The 6,000-nt window shown below is 41.7% G+C and overlaps 1 non-coding gene across 1 annotated transcript; it reads right to left on the bottom strand.

Annotated features, from left to right (window-relative positions):
- Positions 1 to 5,574: 5,574 nt before the first annotated feature.
- On the bottom strand, positions 5,575 to 5,647 carry Trnaa-cgc. Its single transcript has one exon. It is a non-coding gene; the product is annotated as a tRNA-Ala (tRNA).
- Positions 5,648 to 6,000: the final 353 nt, after the last annotated feature.

Raw genomic sequence — 6,000 nt, 5'->3', positions numbered from 1 at the left:
CCAGCATCTCTACGATCGTCTCCATGAGAGAATAGCAGCCTGCATTGCTGCGAAAGGTGGATATACACTGTACTAGTGCCGACATTGTGCATGCTCTGTTGCCTGTGTCTATGTGCCTGTGGTTCTGTCAGTGTGATCATGTGATGTATCTGACCCCAGGAATGTGTCAATAAAGTTTCCCCTTCCTGGGACAATGAATTCACGGTGTTCTTATTTCAATTTCCAGGAGTGTATAAACACACTAGAGGGCATGACACTTGGCGGGTGAACAGAGAGAACTACGCGAAACACTGGCTGTTTAATCAGGTTATTGTGTTCGAGTGTTCTTCATTTACAGATAAAAGATGCTGAATTCTAATGAAAATAATGAGTGTGACCATAAACGGCCTACGAATTTGATCTATCTTATCAAAGAAAAAGACATTGAAATACTCAGAACTGGAAAATATCTGATTGAAAACTATGTGTAATATAGTCATATAGCACAAAATATTTTAATGGAAGCTCTTTCACGAGTTTCGTCCAATAAAGGTAAATACAATATTTTTAGTATTCAATCAGTGTATTCAGATTGCAAGTTTTTTTGAAAAATTGCTTTTTTTATTTCAGAAGGATGTAAAAAATACCAAAATAGTTGAGGCACTGGTATTTTTAATCTGCAAGCATATACAGCCTTTTAATATTCTTATGTTTTATGAAGAAGCTGCATTCTAACTTTAAAGTGGCTGGCTCAAAATTTTTAAAGAGGATGACTCGAGAAAGCCACTATCCCTTTATGATTCTCAAAACTATGCAATATCTGTCTCAAACTGAATATTTGGGGTGTAACAATGAACACACGAGGTTTTTTTAGGTGTGACAGCCCATTTTCTACAAAAGGCTGAAATGAGTATGTTATAGCTTGCCACTTGTGCACTAAACGAAAAGACATACAGCTGAACATTTATCGAAAGCACTCACTTCTGGATATTCTTGATACTGGAACGTACCACAATGTGGATTTCTTGCCGTGGTGATAGGTAACGCTAGAGAAATAGCGCACTGGATTAAAAATCTTTGAGCCAGACAAATTAAGAAAACCTTAAAGTCGAAACAAAGCTCGTGAAGGCTCACTTTTAAAGCTTGTTGCTGATGTTAAAACGAGACGGAAGTCGGCCTTTTTCAATTTGATGCGCTTCTTACATTTGACAAAAGTGGTATCTTAAATCGTAATTGAAAGTGTTTCAGCATCTGGCATGCCAACTAGTGCAGAGATGGAAATACCCAACCAACTTACAGCCTTCTGGATATGTCACAAGAAACATTTGTACGATAGCGTGTTACAATATTGAAAATTATACCAGTGATTAAAACTGTTTGTCAGCGGAACTTAATACTGTCATACCAGTCTCAACGTTCGTCAAAGAATGCTAGGACGTTTTATTGAGAGAGAGCTTAAGAAAAGGTATGGCTTAATTGAATTAAATTACCATAGAGTTGCTGGTACTCTATTGGGTCCAAGGTTTAAAAACTCGCACTTTCAGGACCTATCGGCATGCGGGCAGCCGTGGAAGAACTCAGAAGTATGGTATATGAGCAACAAAGTATTCCAAGTGAATCGAAGGAAGATATCGCTTCGTCTCCTGTAACATACGAATACGAGTTTTGGAAACATCATGAACAGCTAGCGCACGGCCACAAAAAGAAGATAGGAAACACATCAAGTAACGAAGAATTCCTTTATTTGTTAACCCATATAATATGTTTAAAAAGTAGAATGGGAGGATACGAAAGTAATTTTTCCGTGTTAGTACAAATACGCATAACAATATCTTACCGTTGTTGCAACATCGACGCCTAACGAGTATTCACTTTCAGATATGATTCAGAATGGAAATAAGTTGTTTCATAAATATTTAGACCAATTGATCTTTTTGGGAAAGCTTCCAAAACATATTCTTTTTGTTTAAAGTTGACCATTAATAAGGAAATAAAAGTATTTAATTTGTTTTATTAGACTTCATAAAACAAGCAATCAAGTAAAATACACACATCAACAAAAGTTTGGAATATCATAGAGTTCACTACGATGACTTCTTATATTACACACACTGAGATTTGTACAAGACCTTAATAACAAAATAAACATAATTCCCTCTGTAAATAAGAACGATTTTGGTTAATTACGAAAACTCATTACAAAGCAAAGCAGACTCTCACCTAAGTGTACATTCTGTAAAACAGTGAAAATCTTTATCTCATTGTGATGACTATCAGTCTTTAGTAGTGAGTATGTCCTCCCCGTACAAGAATGAGTTGTTCCACACTGCGAGGCATCCACTGGATGAGACAGTCGAGTTTATCTCGGGATATGAGGTCCCAGATCTCAATGGCAACTTAGGTGACATCCTAAGGATTGTCATGTGGATTCGGACACTGTGCAATGACCATCTTAAACAGCTCCCATGCATGCTCAAATGCATTTCATTGATGTTGAATCTTCGAAGATACCGAGAGATTGCCAAAGTACGGTGCGGTCTTGCATTGTCATAGAATAGGGTGAAGTTGTCACCGACGTCACTTCTGTAAGGCCTTACAAATCGTTTGTAGAACCTCTTGGAGCTATCGCGGTCTAATTAACATTACTGTAAATGGGAACCGGAGGAGTCCACCATCCCATAATTGTTGCCTCCCAGAACATAACAATTCCACATGCAAACGGACTTCCTAAAGGTTTCGCCGTTCCTGGTGTCGCCTAATGCTTCTCCAAACCTTATCACCTCTAATGTCCGGTCGCAAACCCATCCTGTACTCGTCAGCAAACATAACATTCATTTTTATTTGATTTTAACAGGGAAGCTAAAACAGCCACTGCCCGTAGCGAAACTAAGTTTATTGTGCGGTATCGCCCCCTGCTATCTAGTAAAAGCCAACCAGTGCCCTTAAATAGTGCAAGGAGTCCCGCCACCAGCTTTTTGTTAGACACAATTTCTTCAGGTCTAGTTGTCCCGAAGATTCTGTATCTTTTACTCTCCAGTGCCATGCATTCAAAGATTAGGTGTGATACAGTTTGTTCACCCTCATCACAGAGTCTATATTTAGGGTCCTCTTCCGTTATACCCATTGTGTGCAAGTGTTTTTTGAAATTCCCATGGCCTGTCATCAGTCCAGTCATGAGTTTGATCTCTTTCCTGCTCAATCTCAGGATTACCGTGCTGTTTCCTAAGCCAGTTCCGTAGTTCTAATTTAATCATAGCCTTGGTGATTGCCAGGAACAGGTACCGGTTCAAGAAATGGAGTTGTTGGCCCCATCCTGTCCAATCTGTCGGCTTCTTCATTGCCACAGATCCCTGAATGGCCAGGGACCCACACTAGATTTACCCCATTGCTTCCCCCTAGCTCCACCAGAGCCCTGTGGCATTCTGTTGCAGGAGCTGCCAATGATTTCAGAGCTGCCTGGCTGTCTGAATAGATGTAGAGGCTACGGTCCTTGTAGCAACTATGCATATTCTCCTCCACACATGCACTGATTGCAATAATTTCAGCTTGGAATACAGAGGCCAGTTTTCCTAGAGAGATGATGCTTTCCAGTCTTGTCTGAACCCCATACCCCCCTGCCCCAACACCTTTGTCTATTTTCGACCCATCAGTGATCAAACGATGTCCCCCATACGGTGTCGAACTATTTTTCCCCACTGCTCCCTGCTTCAAATTATTATATTGTAAGGCTTGTCGAAGCAGTTGGGAGTTATTACATAGTCGCAGGCATTTCCCCAGCCATTCCTATATTTACCTCATTCACTATGTTAGTGTGTGATTCTGGATATCCGAATGAGACCCAGTATGTACCAGTTTTAAGTGTGTGTGCCACCGCTGCTGCCTCCATCTTAACCCAAAGGTGTAGAGGAGGCATGCCCAGCATAGCTTCCACTCCAGTGATTGGTGTGTTGCTAATTCCGCCTGCTATGGCTAAGCAGGGCGATCTCTGCACCTTAGCAAGCTCCTTAGCTGCAACCCGCTTTTCTACCTTCTTCCACCACACTAAGACCCCGTAGGAAATCCTAGGTCTGACCACTGTGGTGTATATCCAGCGCATACCCCTGGGGCTTAGGCCCCAGTTTTTGCCACAAGCCCTTTTAGTACTCACCAGAGTACTTTTTGCCTTGGAGCAGATACTCTTAATGGGAGGGGTCCATGTTAGCTTCTCATCTAAGGTTACTCCTAGATATTTCACTATCCCCTTCACAGGTAGTGTTTCATCGAAGAGCTTTAGATTCCAACTTGAGTGCTGAATATGTCCCTTCGTAAAGGGCATCACAAAAACATAATATTACTTATTCTGTAATGATAGATGTTGATGTGCAAGTGGCCAGGTCCTTCGATTGCATCGGTTCCGTTGGTTCAGTGCAAAACTTCTTATTGGTCTTCTGAAATGAAAATCACCCTGATACAATCTTCTATTCACTGTTTTGTCTGAGATACGAATCCCTGTAGGTCGGTAGAAGTCATTTCCAATATTTCTCGCAGCTGACGTTGGGCGCCTGCGAGATTCCAATTGGAGGAAACGATGCTGCATTGGTGTTGTCATGCGAGGACGACCACTGCGAAGTCTGTCGTTCACATTTCCCGTCTCTCTGTACTTTCGCCACACCTTAGACACACCGCTTTGAGCGATACGCAACCGATCGTCCACCACTTGCTGTGTATGACATGCTGAAAGTAAAGACAATGTGCTGACTCTATAAAGGTGTTGTATGCCTCGACGTGGCATGTTACTGCAGTGTTGAACACAAACTGAATGAAGCTGTTATCGACACTCGATGGCTCGATGGCTCGCGGTGTGGCGTTGCGGCAGCGGTGTGTTTACATGACTGGAAATCGGCCAAAAAGCATCCCAGTAGTAAATACCCTCCAATATAAAGGCCCTAACTGGATAAGGCAGGAAGTGCCTAGGTGAATGAGACCTTTAGTATCGTAGACTACACTTTACCATAGTATTCCAAACTGTAGCATTACTTCATTTGCATAAAAAATGAAAAAGTAACAATATGAGCAAATATTGAAGCTTTTGGAGTACTCATATGAGTAGTTTCGCAAGAAGACTTCAGTACTACTCACCTGGGGAGGTATCGACACTTTGGTGATATCGCAACATCCCTACTCACAGCAGTATTTCTGATAGTACATCTCGCCTACCGTGAAGACTTCACAGAAACTCTACTGCACACCCTACAGAACTAGCACTGCTGAATGAAAGCACATATTTAAAACTAAATATTGATCTTTCTTTCTATTGCTAAACATAAATGCTTCCGTGGTGTCTATCTTATTTCAGTAGTGAGAAAGATTAAACACCTGTTTTCCGTTTCCAGTCGCATGGAATTTTGACCAGCCAATTATTTATGATGTTCATACAATCATGGAGGAGGAGGATATTAGTGTTTAACGTCCCGTCGACAACGAGGTCATTAGAGACGGAGCGCAAGCTCGGGTGAGGGAAGGATGGGAAAGGAAATCGGCCGTGCCCTTTCAAAGGAACCATCCCGGCATTTGCCTGAAGCGATTTAGGGAAATTACGGAAAACCTAAATCAGGATGGCCGGAGACGGGATTGAACCGTCGTCCTCCCGAATGCGAGTCCAGTGCGCTAACCACTGCGCCACCTCGCTCGGTCATACAATCATCATAATACATAAAGAATAAGAAAGAAAGCGTTAATACATCTTGTCGGAAATCTAAACGGAGCTTTTCATTTTCTGCACTATTCTTTGTCACTAAGCATCGACTTTATTTTAGTAGTATATAGTGTAATGCACTCAACCTTCATCAAAAGTGACCATCTGAATCAGCTTCATACACCGCGCACTGTGTGTTTTCTTATCGTGTTTCCTTTGAAAAACGTTTGCCTTGTGATGGCTGCAAGGTCTAGATGCTAATCGTACAGCTTCACACATCAATTTTGTGGGGGGTCTGTGTCAGTCGAATTCCACGTCAAATTGCTGTTCGCTCAGTACGGCTAGTT

This window comes from Schistocerca piceifrons, chromosome 1 (genome assembly GCF_021461385.2).
Source record: "Schistocerca piceifrons isolate TAMUIC-IGC-003096 chromosome 1, iqSchPice1.1, whole genome shotgun sequence".
Lineage (NCBI taxonomy): Eukaryota > Metazoa > Arthropoda > Insecta > Orthoptera > Acrididae > Schistocerca > Schistocerca piceifrons.
The sequence above is the reverse complement of the archived record's forward strand: the minus strand, read 5'-3'. Positions and strand labels throughout refer to the sequence as shown.